Source organism: Plectropomus leopardus, chromosome 13, assembly GCF_026936395.1.
Source record: "Plectropomus leopardus strain MGB_pleo_1.0 chromosome 13, ASM2693639v1, whole genome shotgun sequence".
NCBI classification, from domain to species: Eukaryota; Metazoa; Chordata; class Actinopteri; order Perciformes; family Serranidae; genus Plectropomus; species Plectropomus leopardus.
In genome coordinates, this window is record NC_142188.1 from 21619250 (window position 1) to 21637689 (window position 18440).

The 18440-nt window shown below is 38.7% G+C and overlaps 1 long non-coding RNA gene across 1 annotated transcript in view; it reads left to right on the top strand.

The window, feature by feature from the left end:
• LOC148187703 (uncharacterized) overlaps positions 1 to 16558 on the top strand; it is a 122025-nt gene extending 105467 nt beyond the window's left edge. Inside the window, exon 5 of the long non-coding RNA XR_015778551.1 lies at positions 13746 to 16558. This is a non-coding gene — a long non-coding RNA (uncharacterized LOC148187703). The remainder of the gene's footprint in view (positions 1 to 13745) is intronic.
• The last annotated feature ends 1882 nt before the right edge of the window (positions 16559 to 18440 follow it).

Consider the following 18440-nt stretch of genomic DNA (forward strand, 5'->3'; position numbering starts at 1 on the left):
GCAGGGAGAGAGAGAGAGAGTTGGCTGCCAGGGTCTGATTTGTACTATTGAGCAGCTGTTCCTTGCAGAGCTTCCTGTTTTATCAGCCATCAAAGAGATACTTTGTCATATATCCAAAATAGCTCACAGACATTTTGTAGTCTTACCAAGTCTTTTTTTGTCACCCTCCTCCAAAATACTTAATCGATGATGTGAAATTGATAAATCTGCCTTATTATAAGGATGCAGTAACAGGCGAAATCGCCAATTTAGATCTCTTTGAAAAAATTTCAAAGGGAGGCATTGAGCGCTTTGAGAGGACAGTGAGTGTGAGGTTAGAGGCAGGGTGCAGGCAGAAAATAGCAGCAGGCTCAGGGCATGCAGAACATCCTGTGTGTGCAGGAGGTGATGTGGAAAAGGGGTCTTTTCAGAGGCACAGAAGACGATGCCTTATTTGGATGCAGTTAATTAGAAAGGTTGATTGATTTGATGGCACTAGTGGGGCGGGACAGCAAAAGTGCAACCGTCTGTGAAGGAGTCCACGCTCACGGTCGATATTCAAGCCTTCCAGGGAGGCTTTAATAACGGCATTAAAGGCTCTATGAAGAGGACCTGTTTCCTTTTTTGTGTTTGTCTTCCAGGACACACATGATTACATGAAGCCCTCTCAGATAAATTTCTGTTTTCTCTCTGCGTGACTGTGCTCCAAATATCTGGCGCAACACTGTTTAGTTTACAGTATGCACTTGTATCAAAGAGCATTGATTTTTATTTGAGACAGAAATAAGCCATTTTAATGAAATGCTGTTTACGACACGCGGTTGTTCAAGAGGATATAAAGCTCCTCTGATGATGGTACACTTCACGCCACATCTATTTATCACTGTGGGACAGCCTTGTGTGTTAAAGCCAGACTCCTGTTGAGCTGCTCTGCTCTGCATCTATACATTATTTTCTTTTTTGTACGTCTTGTTTTTACATACTGGGTCTACAGCCATCTGTGTATCTAAAGCTTTCTAATCATGAACCTTTTTCCAATCTATAAAATCTGGATGTTACATAAATAGACAAGGAAATTCAGTAAATATTCCCTTCATCGCTGCTTTTGTGTGAAATCTTCTGACTGATTTTAGATTCGTTTAAGTTCAGCGAAGGTTTGACTTTAAAAATACATTTGGTTTGAATGGAAATTTTGTGCTTACAAAGTATTTGAGAAAATTCTGCAGCCCTTGGGCTTATCAACTTTTACAATCCAAACATAGCTGCAGGCAAAAATACAAGAGCTGTATAACTTTTTGCATATATTTTGGAAGGACGTAGGTACAATAATGGACACCAGGCCTGAATGTGCAAAACAAGAAATATATAGTGACTAAATGCACTTGCAAAAAAAAGAGGAACTAAAGCCAATATCAATAAAAAAAAATAAGGGGTAATGGGGATGCCTTTCATGCCCTCTCATTGACTTTAAAGTAATAGATGAAGGAAAAGAAAACTGGAGAAATTAAGAAAAGGAATTTGGCTCTCCATGATTTGGTCCCCCCTGCATTACATTAATTGTGATCAATATAAAAGCAAATCTGTGTCTTCATTTTTAAATCATTGACATTTTAGAGGTGATTTTTCACACAAGCAAATTAAATATTCCTGTGTACTTGACAGTATAGACAGATTATAGACATGCACAAGCTCACACACACATACACACTCAAACAAACAATAAAAGTCAATCATTTTCTTCTGACATCCAAATTAAAACTAAGCGGCCCCGAGAGGATTATATTACCAGAGTGGGTTGTGCTTATGACAGCTTCATCACAGTGGTATGAAATGCAGTCCAGGCCAGAGGGACACTATTGTTTACCCCCAAACCATTACCAACTATTCTCTCGTATAAATCATTCCTTGCATTCTCTTAGCCTGTTTTTTTTCCCACTCTGTGTCTGGTGGTTTATTAATACTTGCACCCTTCATGCTTGGCTGCACGAGATGAGCCCCAGACTTTTGGCATCATCCATGCACCTTGTCATGCGGAATTGATCTTGCTTTGTTGCTTTTGGGCATCCACTGTCTGAAAATGTCCAAAACTGTTGTTAGACGCCGTATATGTATGTACTATATAGTGTGTTGCTTATGTAACGGAGCCAGATAGTCAATAAAACACATCTGTGAAACTCTCAGTCATTGGTTTCAGAACCAACTTTTTATATTTAGATTTTTTTATGAGCAAGGTTTTATATTTTCAAAGTAGTTGCTGTTTTCATTTCTGCAGCTTTTAAACATGCTAAATGGCATAATGAATCCATTTTCCTGTCACAATCCTGTTTTTATTCTCATATTTTTTTTAGTCTTTTCCTTTTTAGAACAGCTTACCGCTTATGCTTATGCCTGATTTTACTTGAGTCTTATTCAGTTTGAAGAACAAGTCTCCATTTATTCATTTCTGTTGCAGCAACTTTACTTTTTGTTTCGGTGGCACAGGCAGCGAGGAAATCTGAGCATCCTGATAAATTACACATAATATAAAATTTCCATACAGGGCAGAGCTTCAGTTATCCGCCATATGGGATCATAAAAGCATTCTGAATCTCTCTGAGATCGATATAAGAGACTTTGTAATAATGAGCTGCTCTTTGATCAAGAGATGTAAGTTGCTTCACACAGATCTCTAAACCACTGAATGTTTACATGATGAATCAATTATATCAATATTAGGCGATCAGTGCTGACCTCGGTGTCAAATTCTTTTTCCAATTTAGGCTTTCTGAGCTCTCAAACAGAATTAACTTTTTATTTCTATGATGGGAGAATATTCAGTGAAAGTGGGGATCTGAGGTCTGAAGCAGATACTGAAAGCGCACACCTCTCATAATTTATTCATTCATATATAATGCGTCAGGAAACGCATTCTCAAACTTAATGTCTTTACCTAACACGTCCCTTGAGACAAAAATAGTGGGTTGGCCCAGTGGGATGGCTTTTAAAACCTATAATTTATTTGTGTGGTTATTAATATAAAAGCTCAGTACCAGAACAAGTACATTTGGCACCTTCGGCAAGTTTCCCCACCCACACTTCCACCGCAAAAATATAATAAAACGTATTATTCTTTTTTAGGTTTATTACAATCAAGACAAGAGCTAATTGGGTTTAAGCTTACGTATCAAGTTTTTCATACCCTCATAACCTTCCCGACATTTTATGAGGGTAAATTGTTTATGACGGTATGCTAACCCGGAAACTAACCCGGTGGTGCGTGCTGTGCACTACATACAATGAGTTCAGTAGAAAGAGAAGCTCCTGTATTTGTGAAGGTACTGAGAAACGTACCTTCAGGATTTCTAAATACTGTGATTCTGCCCAAGCCTGCTCTAATGCTCTCCACATCAATGCACTCTCATAGAACAGTTCATATGACATGCTACAAAAATGCACGCACCACAGTTTTTATGATATCATACAAATTAGTGCCCCACAAATGACATTACAACCTTGATGTACAATTACTGAGGTTAGGTTGAGGCAATTGTCAAGACCACTCAGAACAGCTTCCTTGTGTTCTTGCAGATGATGGCAGCTTTTCAAAATGGGTGAGATTTGCACGAATTTGGGTGCATTCATTTTTCATAGGAAAACGTACAAACCCTTTGTGAGAACAGCCTGTGCACTTACACAACATTTCACCCTACCCATCAGTGCTCAAACATGTTTTGACTGTGACAATCACTCACATTAAGTTTAACTGCTTTGCCAGGACATGAGGTCATTACCCTACCACAGACCACTTTTCATTTATGTTCTTTTTTTAAAATTGGAAAACTCTCTCTAAAGCCTTTCTATTTTCTGTGAGTCTTTATTCGAGCGGGGTCCTTGGTTAGTTTTCTTTCTAAAACGCTTTGTTTTGCTCAGGTGATTCAAGCAAGCGAGAGCTAATGTCGGCATGATGAGCGTTTAAAAGAGCCGATGAGATATTGGCATTCTGTAAAGGCATGCATGTTGATTGGCTGCTTATTCTTGATGGTGCCTGTGACCTTTAGAGTCAATCAGAGAAGAATATGGGCGAGGCCCTACATGATGCTTTGGGATGTATTGACTGTTTTCAGCAGATGGTAAGAGCCATTTCAAATCCCGGTGGAGGCTCATAGACCCTACACTAACCTTTGTTCCCCCACACACTCTCACAAACACACTTCAGGGCTGACGCAATAAAATCAATCTTGCCGTGACAGTGCTTCCCCCAGCAGCCAGGGGCCTAAATTTATTGGTCTAAATTAGGATCTGACCCAACACCTTTCTCTCAGAGGAGACAAGAAGTAGTACAATTTGGAAAGAAAACATCGGACAGCAATGTCCGTTTCCCAGTGGATCCCAACCATAAGTTTATACTGCCAGCTGTTGTGGAAACTCACCTTTTTAATCCTAAAATACAACATCAGTGTTTGCCTAAATAACGAGTTAAAACTGTTAGATATAAATCGACAATTTGTACAATTGTATATTTAATGTAAATGGACAATATATGTGAAAAAATACTGTACATTATTGACGATTGGTGATCATAATTAGTATTTGAAACATGATTGAAGGGGACTTGAGTGGTGGAGATACGTAAACACAAAAGGTCAGGTGTGACTGTCAAAATGTGTCTGATATACCATGTAACAGGATTAAGGATTAGCGTATTTAGTGGTATTTATCTCTATTTGCTCATTACAGTATCACTTTCCTTAATGCACACAGGCCATAGCAGAAAAGTTTTAATGAAAGATCTTAGCAGGGTGCAGGTTTGTGCCTCCTTAAAATCTACCATTTGTTTACTGTTATCAATATGCTTAATGAGTCGGAAAATAACCTGCATTCCAACGGCAACAGCTGGTGTCCAGCTTTTACACGGTGGTATGAAAAGTGATTCACAATTTCTCAAATCAAAGGGATGGCTGCAATAACAGCAAAACAAACCTCCTTATTATAAAATCCAAGCTGTCATCTATATTAAGTCATAGGAGTGCCTTAAAAGTGTGCAGAGAAATAAATAAAATATGAAATAGATTGATAAAAATATAGAAACATATAAAGACAAAAAATAAAAGAATCAGTAAATATGGAAATTTAATGGCATATCAAATATAAATAAGAATTATAAGCACTTTCATTTATCTCCACATTTTTTGTTCAGATTTTCTGTACATATTTATTTTATTTATTGCAAATAAATTATTCTATATTTATTTATTTGTTTATTTTTATAAAATGTCATTTATTCATTTTTATCTTTTTTTTTTTAACCTTATTTTATTCTGTATTGCTTTTGCTAGTCTTTTAAAAGCCTCTCTGCCCAGGCTGAGTAGTCAGTTCCTTTACAAAAAACTCCTGCTTTGATGGGAACTTTAAGCATGGACCAAAGGAAGTACATGTGACGCAGAACTGTGCATGTGCAGTGTGAATGTGGGTTGAATTATAGAAGGAAATATCATGGCAGAAGCAGAGTTAAAGAAAGGTGTCCAACAAGTTCTTTTAACACTTGCTCAGTGTGTGAAGAAAAAAAATTAAGCCTGAATTTTTTTTGGTGGATGGTTGACCGATACAGACACTGATGAGATTATGTGACGTAATCTTAAAGAAGTAACAGGTTACCTCCTTTATTCTTTCATTTATTTCTCTTTATATTTCCACTTTTTTTGCTTATTCTTGTATAGATGTATTCTTTTTCATGAAACTCGTGTGACTCTAAAGTCATCTTCATCAAAGAAGCCTCAGAAACATTATACGCCGTCTTTCATAGAGCATGGACTTGGGGCAAAGCCTGTGTGGCGGTGTGTACCCGGATCAAAGAATGACGGAGGTCCAAATAAAACATTTAGTTATTCTTCAAGGTCAAAAATACTATCTCCGCATTATCCACACTATTGCTGTGGATCTCTCTGCAGCTGATATAGGAGAGAGGTTTCAGGGAAAAACACATAACCTTGCCCTTACTATTATGTGAAATAAAAGGAGATATTTGTCAGACTGTATCAGAAAATTATAGGAAATGATTCATCTTTGGAGTGCTGGCTGCTTCTGCCTAATGGTCAGTGTTTTTTAGCTTTTGAAACAATCATAGATTTTTCTTGTGTTTGTGTTATGATAAACTGTATTGCAATATTTGTTTTTTTTATTGTTTTACGTTCAAAGTAAACACGCGCAGGTGGTAAACTATGATTACAAATGTCCTTTGGACTGCTGAGGTAAATGTTAACAGGACAGGAGATGTAAATATAGCATATGTAATGTTTTAAGCTGTGGTGCGTGCATGCTTTAATATCTAGAACATGTGCTTTTGTACCCCCTCGATAGAAAACTAACAGAGGACTTTCATTTTGATAAAATTAAAGACATTTAAACCATAGATTGATTCAGAAAAAGTGAAAATTGGTGCAAATAAATTAGCCAGGATGAAGAACTCAAGTGTTTGAAGCTAAAAAGTTTCTGTCAGAGGATCCCCAAATCTCCCGTTTCATATGTGGCCCCCTGAGATATCAAAGAATCTGTGTTACAAGCAAATTGCTTTGCAGCCTGGACTCTTACTGCAGATGGGGGAAAATTTGATACTGCATAGTATAGCCATATTTTTGAAAGGCAATATCATATTAATACACAGATGCCAAGTATTGTTTTTTTTGTCTTATTTTTGACTTGAGTATTGTGCCAGTATGGTATTGTAAAGGCACAATTTATTGCATAGAAATTCACCATAATGCAGGAAATGTGTGTGTTTGAAGTGTTTAATGCTCAAAACTTACTGGCAGAGGACCCCCAAACCCTCTATTTTATATTTGTCCCTCTTAATATTGAAACTAAACCTACGCCCTTGGACTCAAGCGCAATGGTTACATATCATTAGTCATTATGATAATGATGCTGACTGTGTGCCATTATACAGAATCACCCAGATTTAATCAGTACCTCCACCCACATAATTTACCCTCCAACATGCTGACTTCCTCTACAGTCGATTTCATTTATCTGCTACAGGTTACCTGCAGTGCAAACTGGCAATGTGTCATATAATTAATGATATGAAACTGACTTCTCAGTGGGAAAAAAATTCTAAAAAAAATAAAAAAAATTCTTCCCTCCTTTCACCATAATGTCAGATTTCAGAGTTAACTTTACAACAGCAGGCTGGAGGAGCTTTAATATCCTGCTCAAAGAAACAGAGGTACAACAGAAGCACCTTAAATTTAGAACTTTTCTAGTTAAGAGGGAGACTCTAAAATTCACCTTGCTGCTGGAGATTTCCTTATCTGTAGCACCATCACCTCACCTTTTATCATTTCAGTGTCACATAACATTTTGATCTAAATAGGATCTGAAGTCCAATTTTTCTCATTCATATCAAATATAGTTACAAAGTGTCGCTTATAGCAGGGTAGGTATTGCATTATTTTGTTCATATCTGGATTGAATGTCATAACAGGACTTTAACATTGTGTGATAGTTTGAGTTTTTTTTTTTTTAATTACATTCACCTTGAGCTCCCTCCCCTTCCCTAAGCCCTCCTCTCTCCACATTTAATAATATGAGTTAATAATAATAGTCATAATAATGATAATAATAAATTATTGTAATGTAATAAGTAAATAGTTAAAAAATATATGTATATAAATACCAACAAGATATCACCAAGGACACATTTAAATCCCCTGTGTCTCCTCTGTAGTATTATTGTTTTGAGAAAACAAAAGAAGGATGATATATTTTTCAGCCGTTTGCTGGTCCATGATGCCATTAACATTTTCATCTAAAAGCCGCTTTCAAAGACATAAAAAGAGCACTTACTGCAATTAACTGTATGAACAAATGCTGATTGTTTTTGTTTGCAGTTGTAATGGTTTGATTAAGTTTTATTGTATATAATTTGGTGTTTAAATCTACATGATGTCTATAACTGTTTGTTCAACTGTGTGATTTAAGTGTTGCTCCCCTTGAAGACGAGCTGACATCAGGCGTCAGCTAGAGGGAATCCTAATTAACTAAACCAAATTCCGGCCCATGTAGTCCAACACAGGTCAGCATTCAAATGCTCCATTTATTTTCCCATTGAGAAACTAATGCACCATTAATTTTACATAAAGAATAACAATATTCCCTCATGCCCTCCTTAAACGGAAGGCAGGAGCTCCGTGAACCCAGATGGCAGATGTCCGTATAAAACTGTGTTTTTTAGGTGCATGTATGCTTCAGTGGACTCCTCACACCTGTGCATTAGTATCATCACTCTGGCAAATCATTCAATCTGGACTCCCTGTAGGTCTAATTAAGCCAATAATTCCAAACCCTGTCCGTGTGTTCTCCTTCATTCAGCTGTAGGCTGCAGTCTGGAGGTTTCTACCTCCACAGCAGCTTCAGTGTGTGAAGTGGAGTAAACGAGTGGAAAGGGAAGAAATCCGAAGGATGACAAAGCAAGGTAAAAACCCTCAGGGCCAGGTAAAAGATGGCCTCAGACACCTGCTATGATATATGTCAGTGATATCAGACACCCAGCCCCACTTGGTGCAGAGTGGTGTTTCCACAGCGGCAGCTCAGCAGGGTGTTGGAGGAGGCGAATCTGCCTGTTGGATCCGCCTCCTCCTCTGTCCCACAGATGACCAGTGCAGCGTAAGGTATAGCACACCAAGAGTTCAGATAGTAGTGGTTTTAGATCCTCCCCTCCATCTCACAACATGACTGCCACTGCCCTTGACTTCTGAAACATGCATTAGATTAAAATATGTATCAGCACTTATTGGTAAGACAATCACTCTGCCTCTCCCTGTTTCGATTTCTTAGTTTTCCTTTTCAGGAAACATCGACGAAATCTCAGATCGCTTCACATTGACATTTCAAGGGGAGGAGGCGTATCAAGGCAGTGTGATAGCATGAATGGTATCCACTGCCAACAGCATCTCGAGCTGGATCCCAATCCATCAGGCCATGAAATATTCATCCATAATTCCAAATGTCTGTCATGAATACTGTACAAGACGGCCCCTCCTGAATCCTGGAAGGAACAGCAGTAGGATATAAGGAAGTTTCTAGCTCAAACTGGATTTGTAGATGTGTTTCTCACTGTTTACGATGCAGTGTAGTAACAACATCGCAAAGCACAAGAATAGATCCTGAAGAAAGTCTCATTGCCTCAGTATCTTGTTTTCTGATAAGGTGAAGCTGTTGCTGTTGCTGTTGCAGTCGCATTCTGTGTGCAACATGTTTCTGTTGCACACGGCTCTGAATTCAAATCCCTCAACTACCTGCCATCGGACATGGTACACTTACCACAGGCCGTAGATATCCACTTCCTTAGCATCCATTAGTAAGCAGCCGAAGGATTTATCACTAATGTCAGGGAGGCATTAGCAGACCTAATGAAATTTCACGTTGTTCTTCAAGCAATATTATCCCTGTGACCCCAGTCTTTTCACTACAGCAAGGTTTAACTGCTGAATGTCAAACAGCTGGCTAAGCCTGTGGCATCAAGCTTAGTTACATTTTTTTTTTTTTTTAATCTGTGCTCATTTGGATTTGTGTTCCTCTCAGAATAATAGAAAATAATGACAATCCCCCAGCCCCTCTCAGTCTGAGGTGGGCTGCAAGTTAATGACATCGGGCCATGTTGCGCCTGGCTGCGTCCCCACACATAATTATGGTCTGATTGTCACAAAAATCGCCTGCACTTGCCACTGTAGCTGCTGTAAAAAGCCGTCCTCCTCTCCCCCCTTCCCCTCAAGATTAACGAAAAGGCAAATTATCTTCAGTGTGCTGGGGCTCCAACCATAACTGGCCTGAAATGAGTAATTAAAACTTAGCTTCCTAACGATAGGTGCAGCCTGGAAATTAATTGCTATACCTAAAATACAAATTTTGCATGAGATCCGCTGCCAGGGGGACAATGTACAGTAGTTGCATGCGGTGATACTCACTGTATGCATTTGCATAATATCAAAGTGTGTGGCTGCATGAATGAGGGAGGAGGGAATCTTGTTAACATGGCCATTAATTTTATAAACTATAAACTTAATATAAAAGATATAAATTTAGAATATAGGCTATAATAGCCCCTTTGTTCCGAGTACAGTTTTTTATTTGCTATGTTATATCTTCCAATAAAACACAATCATTCTTAATTTAAAAAAAGAAAGATTTTTGCAGTCAGTTTTGTTGCTAGATGGTTTTAAAGACACATTTTCCGTGACTGACACAGCAGACTTCACAGTTTTGCCTCTGCTCAGAGATGATAAAGTTTGCTTTGTCTGCTCCTCCAAAACAAAAGGCATTTTGAGAATAGACTTCCTTCGTGGCCATCAACACAAGCAGCAAACAAAATCAAATAAAAAGTCTTTCCTGGCTCTGAATATCCTCTGATAGAGGCTGTTCAGCTGGTGCAACGCTGACGGTGTGAGAGTTTACATTTTTTTTAAATCAGTAGTTGTAACCCAATTCCCTGGAAGTGAAAATTTCTGCAGGATTTGCCACCACCCACGACATTAGTCAGCCTTCAAAATGCAGGCAGTCTGGGGGTTCAGAGCGGGTACCTGATCACACTCTGGGTTCGGGCAACTCGAGTTCAGCCATATCAAAGAGAATCCATTACATGTGTGGCACATGGAGAGGCGTGGCGGCTAGCTGACAAGTGCGAGAGACCACATGAAGGCTTTCAATAAATAAAAAATGTTTGGTGAGGAGGGGGGACATACAATTAAAAGTCTGAGCACGTTTGATATTGACTTTTTCTAGGTAGCTGTTTCCAGCTTCCCAGTGGAGCCACCATTGCACAACACTAGGCTTACTTGTGTGTAGCGAGGAGATACATGGAGGACTTGGCAAACTGTAAAACCAGGACACACACGTCTCCCTTGTCCCGCCTCCCCCTCCTGTCAGACCTCTCCTGGGACTTACCTCCAAGTTCAGGTGGTTGGTCGTCATGGTAACTGCTGAGAGTGAGGGCTATTTGCATTGTTTCTGCTTTCATCTCTAAAACCATGTCATTATCCATACAGTACAGGTACTCATGTTTATTTGTATGCTCGCAGCCTGCCTGATTGTCAGTCTATTTGTCTGTCTGCCTGCTTGTCTATCTGCCCCTGTCAGAGTCCGCCTTCCTCCATGACTGCTCTCTTCTTTTTCTGTCCTGTCGATCTGCGCCGCTCCTCCATAGCCGATTCATTCACCACATCTGCATTTTTATCTGGTGCACAGCTGGAGTACTGCATGTATCTGCACTCACTTTGTTCTGCACCCATTCTCCATTAATTGCTAAATTACCACCACACACACACAATGGAAATCTACTTGTTTAAATTAGTTATTTACACACCTGACAGCCTTCACACACTGAAAAAACAATTCTTGCTTGTGTCTGTATTGTGTGACTGAACATTCATACTACATGTAAAATGTGCAAGGAAACAAGCTTGATGACAATAATGTGATCTCAGTGCTCGGAGGAACACCCAGATTGAGGAACACTTCTGACATCTGCTGGCCATGATGTGAATGTCACAAAATATTTAAAAAAAAAAAAAAAGTAAAGATTAATGGACCAAAGCTTGGTGGTGGCAGGTAGAAGCAGAAACAGCAAATGTGGTAAACTAACTCACCAATTAATGCTCTGCAGAAAAGGGATCAACTACAATTTATCATCATAAAACATGCAAATATTGAAATACAAGTTATATTTTCATATATTTCATTATTTACAATAGCAATTTCAAATCCAACTGCACAATTATACATAAAGTCAACTTACATCTGCATCAACAAAAAAGTGTGACCATGTATACCAATGTATGAATAAGAACCCAACCTGTATGCCTGATGTACAATCCATTGATAATTTTTGCTTGAGCAGCATGGTGATTATGCAGAAAATCTGAAGACTGTTTCCCTCCTTAAAACGTATCCCTCCGCAGGCTCGCTGCTGCACTAATTGGGAGATTTATAAGCCATCAAAATAAAAGACTGCGTTTTTCTCTGTTTTACTTTTTCACCTTTACATGTGACGCAAATCTGTGTCAACATGAAAGTGCAGTTACTGGATGTTCCAACACTTCAGAAACCTGACATATTTCAGGACTTAACGTGTTATCATACAAATATGGGAAATTAAGCCCAAAGAGAGTTTTGTTGTAATATGTCTATTCATACTGTATATATTTGAGGAAGATGAAAAGTGAGAATACACAGAGGATTGTGAGAAGGCCCTGCAGTCTACAGTGTTTTATTGTGAGTCTGGATATATGCCAGTATTTCATGAGAGGGAGAGCAGCTGTTTGCTGAATTCACATATCCATATCCAAGTGCTCTGTGTTTTGTCTACACCAATTCCCACCTCTCCACAGCATGGTTCATTTCAGAATAGTGGTGCTCTGTGAAGCCATCGCTGGTGGAAAAGCCAATTAAACCTGTAAATGTTTGATTTCAAAGAGTCGCAAACCCTCCAAACACTGGGCCCAAACAACAGTCAGCAAGATGGGCTCTGAAATAGAAATAATAAGCCATTTGTGTAAGAAGTATGCTATGTAGTGGCACTCAAGAAAGTATAGAGCAGAAAAAGCAAATCTTTGTAAAGTTGCATTATTTGGCAGTGCGATGCATTTTCTTAAGTTTAAGACTCAGCACATTTCAGTAACTAGCATGACTTCACTGAATATATAAAGTTATCTCTAAAATATGGTATACTCTAGGGCTGAGACCAAGTCATTGTTTTTAAAGTCACTAGCAAGTTTCAAGTCTTTGCACTCAATGCCCAAGTTAAACACAAGTTTAGACTGAGTCCTGAGTCAAGTCCCAAGTCATAAACTTTAAGTTAACAGACAAATAATAATATATTACACTTTTAAAAAATCATGATTGCTTTTTAAAATTAGTTTAAACAGTTTTGTTTGTGGTTGCATCTCTGTCTGTACCTTTTGAACCGTCCAGCAAATGTGGAGCAACATTACCATTATTTTTAAGTTGTGTTCCTGTCCATCCAGGGGAGTCCAATATTCACTCTTTCTTTAAGCTTTGGTTTGACTCCACCAACTCTGAAGGGTAATATCTGACTCTTTGGCTGCTAAATGCTTTACTAAGCTAATTAGTTTGCCTATCTGCTGTTTGAAGCTGAATTTGTTAAGGGCTTTCCTTAACTGACAACAGCTGCCTGCTGTGACTGGAGGAATTTAGACTAATAAGAGCAGTGAGATTGTGCCATAACAGTACCTTCTTGTAGGCTGTAAGCCTCAAAGAATAAGCTAAATGAAGCTAAAATGTGCCTCAGAGCTGAGGAGAACTGCAGTTGAGTTATAGTTATCTGTGGATTCATCAATAAGAACAACTCCTCCCACATTACACATAATTATTTGATCCAAAATTCTGGTTAGTGCAGCTTTGACAACTATAGCATTTGAGAAGAGGATATATTTGCAATAGAAAATATACTCGTTTTGGAAAATGAACAATGAAGTTTTGACATACATGAATGAACAAGCAACAACTAACTTTTTTATTTATATATATATATATATATATATATATATATTTATGAATTTGTGTGAATACATTCAATCCTCCCACTGACATTGTCTCAGATTCCCCTCATATACTTCCTTCACTAAGCAGTTCATGCCACAGGAGCGGTGGACCTACAGAAAACTCATGGGAAAGTGAGTCATAGAGCCGATGCTGCAGACAGGATGTGAGGATATGATGGGCAGTGGAGAAACATGTGCTGGCACTGAGAGCTTAATCTGTCTTATCTATGACAGGTTTGTGTCTCCGTGGGAAGCATGCGATCGATGGCACTTGACCCCCCCTTAAATATCAGAAGTGCGGACATCCTTCTCGTCTCCCCGTCTAGCCCAATCAGGATTGATTGCAGCACTTCCAAACTCCTCCATGGACAAGTGGCTGCCGTGAGTCCCTCATCTTTAATAATGATGATGCTGCACATTGATCCCATAGCAGCTGTCTGTTGTGCTTAGGAGTGGCTTGAAAATCACTATTTTAGTATTGTACCTGATTATACAGTGATCTCTCATTCAACACCAAGTCTCTAACAATATAGCAATGGATGCAATGCCAGTTTGTAAAAAGTCCATATTGATGAATTAGCAGCAACACTGGGGTAAAAAGATTTAGGCTCCTACATCCAGTGTTGTGAAATAGTCTGTGTTTGTGTTGAAACATGCTATGTTGTTTCAGTCAGAAAAGGTGATAGCCTAGAGATTCACAGTTTTATTTTTTTCATGCATATTTATGAAAACTGTACTTTGAACATAAATAGAAACTTAATTTCACTTTCATTTTCTTATTCGCTCACAAAAATTCACTTACAATTAGGATATGCGTTCATGTGGTTTTGTTGTAATTGATGTAATGTAACACTAAATTTCTTTCATCCTTTATATTTTTTTCATTTTGGAAAAAAATCTCACCTCAAATGTGCACTTCAGAAACTTTTAATATCTTAAGGAAATATACATTCAACGGCATGGTATCTAACAAATTAGAACCCCACAAATTAATTAGGTTGTGTTAGGTTAGGTTTAGGAAAAGAATTAGCCTATGGTTAGGTGTCGTGTGTATTATGTTATATACTTTACATAAAATTATGTCGGTGGAGTTTAGCAAAGGTAAATAGGTTAGGTTTGCAAAGACTTATATGGTCGGGCGTTGTTACTTTACACACATCTAATAAGATGATGGCATGACAAAGAACACCTACATAACTCAAAGGTCACTTCATTTCACACAAGAAATGAATACCATTCTCCTAAGGGAAAGTCTGACCCATCTATCACCCTAACCTACTTCCTTGCACATTCTTTCGCTCTTTATACTACTTTCTTCTTTACTCCTGTCACATGATCGCAGACCTACCAACTACGTAGGTTACATCAGAATTCTGGTACATTACTTTTTGCAGGTATACATCAAAAAACAGTGAATGAGAGCAGCCTAGCCCAGCAACTTTCCGTCTAACAGCTCATGGTGGCTACTCCATGTTCCGTTACTTTCCTGCAAAACTTTAAACTGAACTAATGTGAGAAAATGCAGAAAATGAATAGGGTTTTTTTTTTTGTATATACATTTTTGATAAATGATCACACTTAGTGCTAACCACGGTGACAAACATTACATTTCCTGCGACTGCTTGACAATGAAAGCCAACATGTGATTGTTGATTTGAACACTTCTGTGAAACAGCTGCATTAGGACGCTCAGTGTGCATCAGCAGTAACTTAATGAAGCTCTGACATGTGTGAATAGAATGAAGAGTAAACTGTGAGGCTGTTATCACTGAGAGAATTGCGCTGCATCACTTGTGTAGGCAATCTGAATCCTGCAAGGAATGACACTGAATTGATAATTCTGATAATGCCAACCATAAATAGTACAAAAAATGGCGTTTCATTTCATTAAGCCCTAATCTTAAGGATTATAGGTAAATTTGCTAATTATCCGATAATGGCTCTACAAATGACAGTAAATTTCATAATGTGTGACCTGGTTTGTGTGAATTGTTTGACCTGTTTTGCTGATTGTTTTCTGAAAAGCGTCTAGAGGAGCACAGTGTCTTATATTTGTCAAATAAAGAGCACCTGCTCAGTGTCCTCAAAGGGCCTCCTAACAATGTCATCGACCTTTTCTGTGACACAGACTGTATTTCAGTCCACTGAACGCTCAAACAGCCAAAGCTGGAGCCCTGGAGGTGCGGGTTGTGTGCCATGATTAACGCTCCTCTCTCCCAATCTCTGACAAGCACAAGGGCCACTCTACCCGTGTGATACACTTTCTCCCAAATTGAATCCTCTCCTCTTTTTTCTTGTTCGTGATGCAATCGCACTCGGTACTGCCACTTCTCACAGGACACCTATCCTCTTTTCATTTCCAGCAATAAAGTATTATGTGTGAGCTGACTTCAGCAGCAGCTCCCAAAACACGTTTGCCGCTTTTGAGGTCAACACGGGTATTCATCAGTGCTGTTCCCTGCCGAGGACGTAATGATCAAAGTTTGTGTGCCACAGGCATAGCACAATTTACACCACCCCCAAGTGCCCTTGCCCATCACTCTGCATGGCGCTAAGCTTATCATTGTTCAAACCAATTATATGACCTGGTGAGAAGAATACGATTGCCGTTCTGTATCAGTGGTTTGCCAAATAAATAAGTGTTTAATGACCCTCTCACTCCCCCTTTTCAACTTAATTAGGGGGGGAACAGATTTGCTGGATGGATGACTCTACATCAACTGACTGTGAATTTGAAGCAGGGGACTGCCAGCCCTTCATTTGTTGTGTGTATTGGTTTGTTCTGCAGCTGCTTGATTGTTGCCCAAGCCACTTAACTGTAGCTGACCACCAGCGGGCCCAGCTGTGTGGCTGCAGCCATTTCCGAACCCTGCTGCAACACGTCTGAGATGAAACAGACAACATGATCGTGTAACCAATTCTGCTTGTTGCTGAGCTGTGTCTCTTAGATGACATATACATGCCTGTGTGTCCATGTTTCATTGACGGATTACAATCAAATATATTTGTTGATGACATTTTTACAGTGATAACAAGGGGCAGAAAATGAGGAGTCACTGCAGAATGGTACTTCTGCATCTGGCTTATGACACACCAGTGTGGCTCCCTTCAATAAAAACAGCATGATGAAAAAAAAACTCTGTTCATGATTGGTCATAATTGTTTGCAAATGTGGCTATTAACATGGATCACAGGCTGTAGACAAGACAAGAACTGAATATTCAATGAAAGGCATTGCCTAACCATTACTCCCCCCATTAACTGTCAAAAATGCTGAAGTTACATTACAAAAAAGTGAACTGATGTAGTCTTTGATGCAAGACAGATAATACATTGTTGGTATTGTTCATCAGCTAAATTGTATCGCCTGCTTGAAAAACCCTCTCTATAGGCAGTGTGTATAATAATTACAACAGTCTTCTACATTGCCTTTTATTCAGAAAATCAGCAAAATAACCTCTGCTCCACACACATCTGCACAATCCATGTAAATATGATGTTTAACACAGCAGAAGACAAATTTAAACAGCGACTGAGAATGAATAGAGCAAGATTATGGCGCTTAAAGTGAAGGTAGTTTCCTCTCGTTCTTTGTGCCAGGCAATTAGGCCTATAGTTTTATTCAGTGACAGCTGGTTGGGTGGACTTATTTGTGTTAAAGGCTTCTGTATGGCTGAGAGCAATTTGTGGCACATGCTGTTCAAGTCTTGATATCTGTATGTTTTTTCCATCACTAACCTTTGAAGCAAAGTTTTGCTTTGCAGTAGTTGTGTTGCAAGTATTTGAGGTGCATCATCTATTCTGTTGCCTCAGAATAAGGTCATACCACAGAACATGTGAGGAAGACCTTGAGGTACTAGGTGTTGTGATAACATGATGTCCAAGATTTTGGTATTCTGCAGTCCCCTCTTTCTAAATGTAAATTGTTTGCTTTTTCCACGCGGATTGAAATGAGAAGGTCATTATCTCTCAATATTCTCTGTGCATTCAGTAGGTAGAGTGGTCAAGAATGTGTATTCTTATACAACAGTTTTTATGATATCCAATGAATGGCACTGACACATAGGAACTTAACTGAACAGTTCCAAAGTTCATGTAAAGTTACATTGGGTGAACTTAGGAAAAGACAGATGGTTCTTTGTGGTCACCTTATATGCTTAATGTGAAGTTATGTGTTAAATAAAGTTATGTAGGTTAGGTTTAGGCAACTTAAGTTACGTAGGTCGAGTTTAGAAAAAGAAACATGGTTGTGTGATCACCTCAAAAACATGGTGATGATGTACCTTAAAATAATGCAAAGTTCACATGGTTTCAGGCAGGACACGGACACCTGTCTCCTGGGCAAAAGTTTTGTGTTTGTTGTATGTAGACTTTGGCTCTTTATACTACTTTCTTCCTTACTCTCATCAGTGCATCAGTCAGGTGATTGTACCCTCCCTGATTATGTGGTCTATAGACAAATTCTGTTGCATTACTTTTCGTATATGTATGTATATATATCATTGCAGGAAAAGCACAGGTGTTACTAATAACATTTTCAATGGCTCCGTTCTATTCACATTTCCAACCTTATTGTTAACATATTTGCCTGTTTACATACTTGCCAGAGTGGCACTATAGTAGATGGTTTAAAAAAAAAAAAAAAAAGCAGAATGGTGAGTATGTTAAACTGCCTCTGAAGTCCATTTACCTATTGCATCTTGCAAACAGGTAATGTTAATTACCACACAACCAATGCTCCAAATGGATGCAGGTTACTGCCGTCATGTATATGTGAATGCACAGTTAAAGCCAAATATATCTCCAGCCTAGGCCAGCGTGTACAGTACCAGGACCCTAAAACTGAAGAAGCTAAATTGAATTCACCTATTTACACCTTTTCTTGTGACTTGTAGTCAATTAAAAAAGGCTATAGGATATGTGCCAATA